The sequence below is a fragment of the Enhydra lutris genome, unplaced genomic scaffold (assembly GCF_002288905.1).
Source record: "Enhydra lutris kenyoni isolate GAN:26980312 unplaced genomic scaffold, ASM228890v2 scaffoldscaffold41, whole genome shotgun sequence".
Classification (NCBI taxonomy): Eukaryota; Metazoa; Chordata; class Mammalia; order Carnivora; family Mustelidae; genus Enhydra; species Enhydra lutris.
Window position 1 is genome coordinate 6,540,045 of NW_019154125.1, and position 13,424 is coordinate 6,553,468.

General features: G+C 40.6%; 1 protein-coding gene and 1 pseudogene across 1 annotated transcript in view; one reads left to right on the forward strand and one right to left on the reverse strand.

The window, feature by feature from the left end:
* Positions 1-13,424, forward strand: part of LOC111155430 (carbonic anhydrase 8) — an 85,539-nt gene that overhangs the window by 15,215 nt on the left and 56,900 nt on the right. The gene's annotated exons all lie outside the window — the stretch shown is intronic.
* On the reverse strand, positions 2,421-4,680 carry LOC111155382 (annotated as a pseudogene).

Below are 13,424 nucleotides of genomic sequence, written 5' to 3' on the forward strand. Positions count from 1 at the left end.
CTTAAAAAAAAAAAAAAAAAGACCTTGACGGGGAAGGTCAGGTCTTTATTTATTATCATCCTAGGGACTTTTTTTTGTCCGTACCTACAGATATCGTCTCCCTTCTGCTGCCTGAATACGGTTCTGCCCTGTCTCTGTGTCATGTCTGGCCACTGCACTGTCCTCACCCACCCTGAGAAGGAAAACACACACCAGGAGGCATCAGAGAGGAAAGGGGACACAAAACAGTCCAAAACAGCTGGACCTGCAGGGTAGTGAGGGCAGAGTCAGGGGCTGGGCTGGGAGACACAGACGGGCAGGGCTGCTTTGGGTTTAAAGGACTGTTTCATCATTTTCTCTCAAACAGTCTTCAAAGACCTATTTGTACTATGAAAAATTTGGGGAGAGATGGGAGTAATTAGACAGGCAACAACTTCCGGATGAGAATTTAGCGGCGCTGCTTGCAACACGCAGAATTTACAGCTTTGGGAACGCTTAATTAGATTAAGCGAGTTAGTGGTCTGTGCTTTTTGCTCTGTGGTCAGATAGAATTTCCAGGCCACATGTTCAGACTGGCCCTGTTACTTGGTGGCATTTTAACTGCTCTGGTCCATTAAACACAGGTAATGGTTTGTTTTGAGTGAAGATGAAATTCTGATAGGCTTTGTTTCTGCAGAAATATTTATATTTGGGATAATGGAATTACTGGCTGTAATTTTTCCAAAATAGGTGATGAATAATATTTATACTCTGTTATCCCAGATTATCTCTGATTCAGTCCTAGAGAAAATACTTGTATCCTCAGCTGATGTTTGTTTAGTGCTCTGTCCCACTGAGTTGCATAAATGTAGGGGGCTGTGCAGAAGTAGAGGGAGCGTTCTATAGGCCACGTTTTTTCCATTTTATTTTGTTTTGCTTTGTTTTAATGGAGGCTGTGAATACTGAGCTGGGTTTTATTTTTTTTTAAAGATTTTGTTATTAGAGTGAGCGAGAGAGAGCATGAGCAGTGGGGAAGGGCAGAGAGAGAGGGAGAAGCAGGCTCCCCGCTGAGCGCAGAGCCCAATGCAGGGCTCACTTCCAGGACCCTGAGATCATGATGTGAGCTGAAAGCAGACATTTAACCAACTGAGCCACCCAGGCACCCCTGAGCTGGGTTTTAAGGAGGAGAGGATTCACAGTGTGTGCTGAAAGAGAGAAGAGATAGACGCAATGTAGAATAAGTCCAGGAGGGAATGAGAAGGCTAACATGGAGATAGGTAGGTAACTTGCCACTGGTGGTCTGGCCTTGAATTGCCCTCAAGAGCCACCTTAGAGACAAGGGCCACCTTGCCAATAGAATAGTGGAGAGAGAAGGGATCAGGTAGGTACCTTCTTGGGTATGTGATTAAAAAAGTTTTAAGACCCTTTCCATCTTTTATTTACATTTCAGGATTAACTTTAATTTCTAAATCGCATATGTATACATAATTTGTTTTTAAGGATTTGTTTATTTGAGGGAGGAGGGGCAGAGGAAGAGAGACTCTTAAGCAGACTCCATGCTGAGCGTGGAGCCCGATGCTGGCCTCAGTTCCGCCTTCCTGAGATCATGACCTGAGCCGAAACAAAGAGTCAGAAACTCAACTGGTTGGGCCACCCAGGTGCCCCAACAGATTTCATTTGTATCGATTTCACTTAAACTTAAATGGATGGCTTACTAAATACTATAAACAAATATTCATCATGTCCATTGCGTGTAACACAGGAATGGCTTTTACCAGAAATTCATCAACCTCCCTCAACTGTTTAAAATTATAAATACAGTAAAAACAATTTAAAAAATTAGCAGTTTGTGATTTTTTTTTTAAAGATTTTATTTATTTATTTATTTGACAGAGAGAGATCACAAGTAGATGGAGAGGCAGGCAGAGAGAGAGAGAGAGAGAAGCAGGCTCCCTGCTGAGCAGAGAGCCCGATGTGGGACTCGATCACCAGGACCCTGAGATCATGACCTGAGCCGAAGGCAGAGGCTTAACCCACTGAGCCACCTAGGTGCCCAGCAGTTTGTGATTTTAAACAATTTAAATGGCAACCCCTTTGCTAAGCAAGATGGATAAAGCAGGCCATTTCTGCTTTTTCTTCTTGCAGTTTTCGGTTTTGAGAAACACACGAGTTTCCATGGCATCTGACATTCTCACTGTGCTTTCATCCTCTAAACCTGAATTCTATTATTAATACTGCAGGTTTATGCTTACATGACAGTACCTTAGCAAGAGAAAAACAAATTGTACTGCGTTTTTCTTCCTGTTACCTGAAAGCCTAATGGGCGTACAAACGTCTGAGTCATGTCTACCAGCTGGAATTCTTTCACTGAGTGTGTGGATATTTTGCATCCTGATGTTTAATCAAGAAAGCAACAGGAGTAGAAGGTTGTTGATTTAAGAGAAATCTGAGATCCAATCAAATTAATTCCTGTGTGTTTGTCCTTCTAGTGGCCGCAGAAGCTTCACATTTTCTTTGGGTATCATTAGATATGACAGCTCTTGAAGTCCAAGTTCAATGCTCTATGAATTTTGCCATTTTTCTCCCAATGGTATGCTCCTTGCATCCATCATACCACTGAAATTATTTACTCCATTCCCATTTAATTTTTGTTACAAATCTAACTGATAGAAGAATTTCTGAGTATTTATGTTCACATTCAACTTTTCAGGCTGTATATTCTGTTTCTGTCACTTGTCTGAGAAGACTGTCATCAGCTTCTTTGTGACTTGGAGGTAGCCTAACTTTGTGGTCTGTATAACTCTTGGAAATTATGATTAATCTTTATACATGAATTGCTACTTTCATACTTATATGGAAGAGTGCTTCACAGGCATTTAGATTTTATGTGGGAGCAATAAAATAAAAAAATATATTAGGGGTGCCTGGGTGGCTCAGTTGGTTAAGCATCAGACTCTTGATTTCGGCTCAAGTCATGATCTTGGGGTTGTGGGATTGAACCCCAGGTTGGGCTCTGTGCTTAGCACTGAGTCTGCTTGGGTTTCTCCCCCCCCCCCCAATAAATAAATCTTTAAAAAAAAATCAGAGGATGGGGAAACCAGTAGTGTGGCCAAGTTTTTATTTTTTCTGAATAAGAACATACGAACTGTGCTGTCCCCATCATTTTATAGAGAGATCATCTTTACTAGCTAAATGTAGGAAGGATACAGTTTCAGGATAAACATAGACCTGTAACTTGAACAGATTTTAGCATTTAAGAAACTCACTATGTTAGTTCTGTTTCCTCATTTCACTGCAGGTGAATGAGAGTCATGGACACTGGTCCTGCCCACAGACCAGCAGGAGATCCTGCATGGTGGGTCTGACTTTCTTGCCCTGTGGGCCTAAAAGTTTATAATTTGAGAGTGGATTACCACGAAAGAGGATATTGTAGGACAGATTTTTATCTTTATATTACATATTTAAAGAGCAGCCATTGGTCCGCATACTCTGAAAAGGCTCGGCATTAACTGAGCCACCCACATACCTGTGGTTTATGGGAAGTTGAATGGTTTAGGTAAATATTTAAAGAAAAGAAAAAGTAACTTTGATTGTGCAGAGCCGGATTCTTCAGTTGTGAAGAGTCTTGGCCTTGGTTGCAAAAGAGGCCAACAGAACTGGGTGAACAGTGCATCTCATAATATAGTGGCAATCCCTACTGTTGCATTCCCCACCCTCCAAGCCCCCAGGTCATCCAGCGAGCCTGTATTTTTCTTCCCTTGTCAGTGTCTGCCATTTAAATTTTCTTTCAGGAAAAATGGTCTGGCCTTTTGCTTTGCCGCCTCCCAGGTCATTTGCACATTTGCTGACTGAAAGACATTTAACGTGTGTTCGTTTATCTTAATACTCTGGGGAGATACCAGGAAGAGTTTGCCTGGGTAACAGTGAAATGAGGATCTTTTCAAGTTACACTGTTTCCACGGATAGCTCAAGTAGAGCTTCATGTTTGTGAAATCACTTCCAAATTAGAGGCTTCCACGGACTTCGCTTGACTTCAGTGACAGGACATGATGAGGTTAGATCTATGAGATATATAATCATTATTATTATTTATTAAATAAGATACACAATCTGTTTTCAAAAGGAGGCTTTAAGCTCACCTAGTGCAAACTCTTTTTTTTTTTTTTTTAAGATTTTATTTATTTATTTGACAGAGATCACAAGTAGGCAGAGAGGCGGAGAGAGAGAAAGGAGGAAGCAGGCTCCCTGCTGAGCAGAGAGCCCAATGGGGGGCTCGATCCCAGAACCCGGGGATGATGACCTGAGCCAAAGGCAGAGGCTTTAACCCACTGAGCCACCCAGTCACCCCCAAACTCCTTTTTAATACGGGAGAAATTGGAAGCTCCAAAAGGTTAAGGGTTACAGGGCAACTTACAGGAAGCCATAATGTATATGGCCTGGGTAGAGAAGGGGATATTTTGCTTAATTAAGTATTCCATTTAAGAAAGAATTATCCTTTAATGTTGGTCCTTTCTCTAATTGGTTAGATTGAAAGAGGTAACACAACAGTCCCTACCTCCCCCACACACCCCTGTGAGGGTCTTTTCTGTCTGCATGCACCCATATTTAGAGGTGGGCATGTCCTACCTTGTACAGGATTATAGTGAAGCTGTGTGGCATGGGGCCCTGGCTTTTCAGGATTTGAGGACAAAACTCAGTGGCTTCATGAGGGTGCAGGACCATGGTGTCATGAAGGTGGAATCCTTGCTGCTCCCTGGGGACTGGGGTGGGTTTAATGGATTGTGTAGTTCCCCCACTTTGCCGGTCTGCTCACCAAGGTCTGGAGAAGGAGGAGACTAGCTCAGGGTCATGTACCTAGGAAGTGACAGTGGCCACACAAGATCTGTGAATTGATTTCTCTAAGGGGTGCTTTTTTTTTTTCCCCCTTCACTTTCCAAAGCTAATTCTTACTGGGAAAATCAACGATAGTATTGAGATTTTATTTGCCATGGTAGTTAATACTTTGGATTGAGACTGCTTTAGGAGAAGAAAAGGGAAGGCAAGTTATCACTGATAACTAAAGGAAATGATTCAAAATTTGAGTGTTCAATTTCTTTTGATCAGAAAAAGGAACAAACCGTCAATATAATGATTATTATGATTATAATTTGGCATCCTGGAATCTTCCACGGGGCTAGTAAATTGAGCCTCATGGAAAGACAGATGGAGTTAGAACTTTGTGCTAGGGCCTTTTTGTGGTCATAGTTGCAGAAACTCCCTCTCACATCCAGGTTAAAAAAAACAACAACAACAAATTTTATGTTTCCTGAATTCTGATGAACACTTGCATTTTTACTCCATAAAAAACACAGTTCCTGCTTTGATTTAACATGTTTATTTTTTCATTTATGAAAATGTATTTAGTGTTAGAAACTGCACAGTTTACTGAATAGAAAATAAATTATAGTGTTGAACAAACAGAAATGTTCTTCTAGCTGTACCACATGATGTGGCAATCTGCCATTCCACTTAGAAATAGAAGTGTATAAGGCCACCTCGACCTTTGAATAGTGTTTGAGCCTACCTTCAATTTTATATTTTTTAGTTTTTTTTTTTTTTTGGTAGATTATTTTGTTCTTCTTTGAAGATGTATAACGTGTTTTTGGCAAACTAAATTTGAAAGAATCCTTCGTATGTATACTTTTACAATGTAATGAAAATTTGTACAAAATGAAAACTTGTTTTTGTAAATGAATACGATATGTAATTAATTCATAGGAGGTTATAGACTTGCAGCTAGAAAATATTTTAAATTGGGTTTTAACAGATCTAAATTCTACAATAGAATATATCCCCTTAATATGTCTCCCGATAGCGGCTCCTGGATGGCTCAGTCGGGTAAGCTTCTAACTCTTGATTTCGTCTCAGGTTCTGATCTCAGGGTTGTGAGATCCCTGTGTCAGGCTCCCTAGCAGGGAGCCTGGTTAAGATTCTCTTTCTCTGTCTCCCTCTGTCCCTTCCCCACTCTGTAAAAAAATAGTCTTCAGATGAAAAATAGACTCTGATTTAAATAAGTCAAGCAGAGAGAGTCAATTATCATATGATTTCACTTACATGTGGAGCATAAGGAATAACACGGAAGACATTGAGAGATGGAGAAGGGAAGTGAGTTGGGGGACATTGGAGGGGGAGATAAACCATGAGAGATTGTGGACTCTGAGAGACAAACTGAGGGTTTTGGAGGGAAGGGGGTGGGGAGTTGGGTGAGCCTGGTGGTGGGTATTGTGGAGGGCACATATTGCATGGAACACTGGGTGTGGTGCATAAACAATGAATTTTGGAACACTGAAAACAAAATAAAATTAAATTAAAAAATAAACATATAGTGTATAACCAAGTGGCCATCTTAAAGCAACTCACTTTCATCTGTTCATGCATCTGTTCGTCAGTGGTTTGTTCATCCATCCAGTCATCCATCCATCCATGCATCCCCCCATCTAATCAAATGTTTCTTGGGAGTCTACTGTTCAGGCTCTGGGCTAAGTGAAAACAGATACAACAGTGAGTGAAAAAGACAACCAGTGGGGTTCATAACAACCAAATGCCGTTTATGTGAGTCGTCTCCTCCCCTCCTTTCCCCTAAATTGACCAGCGTTTAAATCAAGTGTTTTCATGGCAGTTAAAGGGCCTTATCCCCTCTACCCTGTCTATGCAGTATGCGTACTCTGGCTGTCAGGAGCTGATTAGAGGAAGGTTTTGAAGACACTTGTTAGAAAGCAAAACATTATTTGAGATGTAATGATTGTCACCCAGACAATTTATAGACTCCTGTGTGAAAGGCTCTGTGTTAGGTATAAACCCTTCTACAGGATTAATTTAGCTGCAGTAAAATTAGGCTTGGTGAGACACTAGATAGGAAACTTTTGATGCTGAGGGGAAAGTTAGGAAAGGCCTAGGTCCTGGAAAGCTGCTGGAGAACCCAGGCCATTTACCAGTCCCAATGTGTGGGGGAGGGGTCAGGGTGCTCGGGTTGGCGAGAATTCAGGCTGGGAAACAAAACCAGAACTGAGATTCCAGCCCTGTGACCTTGAGCAAGCAAGTAAACTTTTTTTTTTTTTTTTTTCGCAAGTAAACTTTTTAAAAAAGATTTTATTTATTTATTTGACAGAGAGATAGAGAAAGCACAAATAAACACAACTGCAGGCAGAGGGAGAGAGAGAAGCTGGCTCTCTGCTGAGAGTCTCTTGGCTGAGGAGAGACCCTGATGCAGGGTTCGATCCCAGGACCCTGGAATCATGACCTGACCCAAAGGCAGCCGCTTAACCAACTGAGCCACCCAGGCACCCCAAGCTAGTCAACTTCTTACAGCCCCAATGGTCCTATGGAAAGGGCTCAAAACTAGCTCAGAGGTTGGCAAGGAGTAAACCTTTCTCTATATTACAAAAGTATCATTATTCCTTTTATGTTATTCCTATGATTAGGAAGAGATGGGGGGACATCAAAGGGGCGATTATAGTTGTGATGATAAAAACCTAGTGAAAGGGAGTGAGGGGAAGACAAAAGGATTTTTTTTTTCTGGTTTTTTTTTTTTTTTTTTGTTACTAACAATTTGAATGGAGAAGAAACTTGAAGTCTTTTCGTTTTCTTTAAAACCCCTATTCCCTTTACTTAAATATATTATCCTCCATAAGTCTAGTCAATATGTTATTTCCTGAGACTTTTTTTAATGATTATTACGTGTGTATATGCAGTAGAATTTATACCATCAGCTTATTTTGTAGTGAAAATCAACTAAATATTTCCTGTGTAAGATAGTTCAGTAATGGCATGATAAAACTTCTAATCAAACAAAAGAGTATTAAGAGATTTTTAACTCCGTAAGACCTTAATTAGTATAAAAGCTATGGAAGTTTGTTTTGGTCTCCTTCTGTAGCTCATTGTGCTTGCTTTGTCTCTTGCTCACTTTCTCTCTCTCTCAAAAAAATAGATAAAATCTTTAAAAAAAAAAAAAAGAATGACCACTTAAAATGGTGCAGCGATGTTGGTAAGATAATTGTGCCTTGGCCACAGCTTTGCTGTGCTTGTATGCATTTTTTTCTTTTAGCTTCTTAGGGTGATGCACAACAGGAGCTCACTATGGAATCCTAGAATGACATGCCAGGAGCCCTGTGGGAAATTGGAATTTGTGGTGTCCTGGTTTTCCAGGAGGGACCCTGTTCTGGTGACTGGCCCTGTCAGTTGGGAGAACTGTACTGATCGAGGCTCACCATGGTATTTGCTGTGGGAGGGATGTGTAGCCATTTAAGCTCCTTCCTTTGCTGGTACATCAGGATAATACAGTTGCACCTGCCCTTATGAAACTTAGGGAGAGACTATAAAAATTAATGGTGTAATATTGGAGGCACCAGCCACTAAATGTCTCCTATGGTGGTTTAAACACAATCTGGTATTCACTGAAAGTACTTTTGTGAAAGCATTTCAAGGGCATAATTAGCTGCATTTGATGTAAATGTTGTAATTTGTGACAGTATAATTGTTTTGGGTTTTTTTAATTTTAGAAGCCTTGGATAGAAAAGAAATCCAGATTTTAAACTGTTGAACGTAAACATTAGGTATAGCAGGAAGACATTAATACTTGTAAGAGCTGACAGTGAAAGACGGACCCATTTTTCATCAATTAATGTTTTCACTTGGGGACCCTGAGGCAAGTATGTTCTTCTCCAAACCCAGCTTAACACGTAGTGGAATTGATTTCTTTGGCTTCAGAGTTAACGTAGTTGTCACGAACATTACTGATGAGTTCTCTAAATTGTTGAGTTCTCTAAGGAGAGCCAAAAACCAATCCCTTTATCCTGCCTGCGTTTTGAACAAATTAGGAAATATTAGGAAATAGGCATTATTAGAGTCATCATTACAGAGAACCAAACATCACCTATATCGGGACTAGAATGACAATGGAAACCTAGCTTAGTGTTAGAGAGGAAAGGCTCTGCCTGCTCAGTTGTAGGCAAGGTAGAGGCGTGTGAGGGAGGGCAGAGCTGATCCTGGTCGGGGAGGGCCAGGTAGGGTTTAGAGAACCTGATCTTAGAGAGCAGGTAGCTCAAATTTCAAAAGAGGAATAAAAAAGAGGAGGAGTTAGTTGAAAGAGTGTAGAGGAAGGCCAGTCCTGTTTAGGGAAAATCCCTCTTTATAGGAGCCCGGAACAGGGAAGAGGCATTTCCTCTTAATAAGACAAGAGTCTTCACAATTCTCCCATGTACCTTTTAAAATTCGATGGCACTAGATGCTAGCAAGAGACCAACTATGTTTAGGAATCAGTGGAGGAAATTCTGTTTTCTTTTATTGCAGGTTTGCTCATTTTAACCATTTGGGATCAAATCCCCTTTTTGTTTGCTGCTCCCTTGGACCAAAGACAATCACATATTTTCCCACTTTCTAGAAGGAGCTGGGAGATGGAGCGAGCAAAGATTTTGATGCACGTGGAGGATTTATTATTATTTTTTTTTCTAATTTACTTGGGTGGATTTTCGCCCAATGCAGCATCTTAGTGTGGGCCAGTCACTGTTGAAACCACAATATGTATGTTGAAATATACAATATGAAATATTATGAAATGAAATATGAAATATGCAATATGAAATATGTTGAAAATACAATATGTAAATTGTATTTACATATATAAATAACTCTTTCCCTTTTCAAAAATGGTGAGCTGGGTCCAGGGCTTAAATTATTAATCCTACTCAAAATTTGGGTCATACAGTGCTGGAACTATTTTGCAATAATTTTTAAGAACAAATGTCACTTAATCCACCCTGTCACAGAGAACAAACATTACAGATTTTTATCAGCAGGCATTGTTTCTCATTAACTTATCAGCCCTGACGTACTTTAACGGTGCTTCCAGTCTTGCTATTTTCCAGCCGAGCTAGATCTTGCCGTGTGGGTCAGTGGTTTGGGTCTAGCATAAAGTAATGTTTGTTAGCTTTTCCTCAGCTGAGCTCCAGTGGGTTACTTCCTTTGAGGTTTTTCCCCTTCTAGAGGCTGTCTTCCCCATGAGCAAGTGAAAGGAAAGTTATGACTGGATTTTGAATCTCTCAGGAAAGCAAGATGGTGGTGTGGTGCATACCATTCAATTAGCAAACATTTGTTAAGGATCTGTATTTAAAGCCAAACCCTGTGAGATACACAACACATAAGACAACAGCATTTCTGTTTAATGATTCTGTAGTATGGTTGAAGAGGTGGAATTAACGTAAAAGCATGTGAAGAGATAACAGTTGGAGGGTTAGATGTAAAACAATTTAAAACACATTCTCTGAGTCCAGCAGAAATTCACCCAGGTGCCCCATAATAGCCATTTTTAGGAGGTCTGTCACCCTGTTGGGAATATGACCTCTTCTTTTTCCGTATATGACCTTCTTTTAGACCTGGATTATTTTTCAGTTATTGTCATATAGCAGCACCACACACAGCAACAAATACATAGTAGCTGCTGGACTCAGAGAAAGCTGTGGAAAAGAATGGATTTTGGAGCTTGGCCTTGACAATCTGGTAGGATAAAAACGATACCGAAAAGGAAGAAGTGGACGCAAGATGTGTCCTAAAGGACAAGCGGGATAAGGCTTAGTGAGTGATTTGAAAAGGCCAGTGTGCTGAGAAATGGAACTTGAGTAATGGAAATAGTCGTGGGATAATTAATAGGAAAATGAGGGAATCAGGAAGTGAGGTACACAGTAAGGAGAGGCTGATGAATTTGGTTTAATAAATGATGCAGTTTTAACAAGCATCACTTTACTCAATTATGTTGGTACTGTTATTAATCCTAGAACACTCTGAAATTAGGTTAAAAAACACAAGTTGGGGTTGCTGGTTCTTGAAAAGATACAAAGGTGCTCTCTGCTGTAGGTAAGGTGAAGAGAGGAAAATATTTGAAATCCTCCTTAGCCTTCCACAGTCTGAGACTTAATGAAGGCAAGGCTGAGCTTTCTCCACACAATAGGAAAGTGCATTACACGGAGGACTGCCAGATTTTAGTTGGTGTTTATTGTTAATTGGAGTTGATTTGTTTTCTCAGGGAAATAATTTTCAGCTTTGGGATTTTCATCCTCTCTTTTTAGTTTGGTGGTCTGAATGCATTGATCTTCACCGGGTAGCATGTATTTCTGCTGTGGGTTTCCTAGGCAACACCCAGCAGAACCTCTCTTTCTGGCGGTGTTTTTGAAGAGACTTTCTCTTGATATCTGTGCTCCTTGGAATTGCTACAGCTTGCCATTGTCAGTTGCTGTTTCTGGAGCGGCTCCTCCTCCTACCTTTCCTCTGGCCGTGTTATTTTTTTTAACATAGATGTCCATGCCCTGTCAGTGCCCCTGATGACTCTTAGAAGTTTCTGGATTTTAAAAATTGAAGTGGCAGAAATAGGAAGGATATTGACTGGGAAATGTGTACATGAAGGTGCGTCAAGTTACATGGATATTTACATTTCCATAGGTCTGAATTTTATTAGAGACTCTCTTTTGGATTCCGCATGAAACTCTGTGCAAACAACACAGAATTTTGTTTTAGGTTGTTAGGATTGGTGTTACTGGCATCCCTGCTCTGGTTAGCCAGAAGGCTGTGGAGAACTAGACTTTGTGCTTCTTGATTCCAGTCCAATTTGAACCTCCTCAACGGGAAGAATTAGCCTTGGTTATTTGAGTTGAGTATCAGAAACATCTTGGCTGTCTCTCTTATTGAATAAAGACTGAATCCTGTGGGGACAAAGATTTGAGATGATGGCAGATGCTTTGCCTTTCTCTTCCCAGGCTTCCTGTTTGAGGGTGGGATGGGGGAAGAGAGTCAGTATAAGATTGGGCTGGCCAAATACTATAATTGGGGGTGGGTGGTAATCTTTAGTACCTACTAAATGTAATGTTATGTTTGTCAAAAAGGAATAGTGCTTTTTTTTTTTTTAAGATTTTATTTATTTATTTGACAGACAGAGATCACAAGTAGGCAGAGAGGCAGGCAGAAGCAGGCTCCCCGCAGAGCAGGGAGCCCGATGTGGGGCTCGATCCCAGGACCCTGGGATCATGACCTGAGCCAAAGGCAGAGGCTTTAACCCACTGAGCCACCCAGGCGCCCCTGGAATAGTGCTTTTGAGTGTGAGGCTTGGGAGCATTGTGTGTTGTGAAATGACATGGGGATGTCAGGAGGGAGAGGGATTTGGAGGAAAGATGTCAGAGTCACCTCAAGTCATGCTGAATTTGAGATTGGTTGAGATTTTTATGTAATTAAACTCAAAGGTAAATTCTAGGAATTTTCACATCGGGAAGTTTGTTTTCTAATAGAATCTCAAATCCTGGCCTCTAGAGGGCTTTAAATAAATATACACAAGTGAGTGTGGAAGAATAGATGGGCAAGTTCTAGCATAGTGTCAGGTTCTGAGGAGGTAAATAGGATAGACCGGACCTTCTCCCACCTGAGGGACTTTGTCCTTGCAGTCCCTGGTCTGGAATGTGCTCCCGTTAGAGAGCCACACAGCCTCTCCTTGAGCACCTTTGGGTCTCTACTCAAATGTCACAGAATCAGTGAGGCTGACTTTAGCTTTCTTTCTTTCTTTTTTATTTTAAGATTTTTATTTATTTATTTGATAGAGAAGAGATCACAAGTAGGCAGAACAGCAAGCAGAGAGAAAGGAGGAAGCAGGCTCCCCACTGAGCAGAGAGCCCAAGGCAGGGCTCCATCCCAGGACTCTGAGATCATGACCTGAGCCAAAGGCAGAGGCTTAACCCACTGAGCCACACAGGCACCCTTAATTTCAGCTTTCTTTAACCTGCTGTGTTTTTCTCCATTGTATTTCATGGTAATTTAATAATATATATAGTTATTTATATATATATATATGCACACACACACACACATATATATATACATATATATGTATATATATACTGTGTATATATAAACATATAATAAATATAACAGTTTTATAGTAATCTATTGTGGTTGGAGTTTAGGGGACCTAGAAATTAAGTAGCTAGAGATATATTTCGAATGGCAGGTTGGGGACAAAGAATGGAGACTTGGAGACTCTAGAATGTCAGGATTATATTGACATGCTTTTCCTTAGTTAGATGTGTGATGTATATTATGATGTATATGGGTGTTTCACTAAGGACAGTGGGGATCACTATTCCACATTTCACAGTTACAGATTTTTTCGTGCACTCACTAGTTACTGAGCACCTACAATGTATGTTGCAGGCGGTCGTAAGTACTAGGAACACAGCATGACAAAGCATGCAAAGATCACTTCCTTGCTAAAACTGTACTTCTGGTGAAATCTAATCAATGTCATTGATCAGAAAGGTGATGCTTTGGGGAAGTCATTTTCAAAAAAACGGGTGTGATACAACTGGGATGATGGCCTTGACAAAGAAAAAGAAGGTAGTGTTAGAAATAGTGTGGGAAGAGAACATTCAGAGCTTACCAAAAAAAGGGTTTTG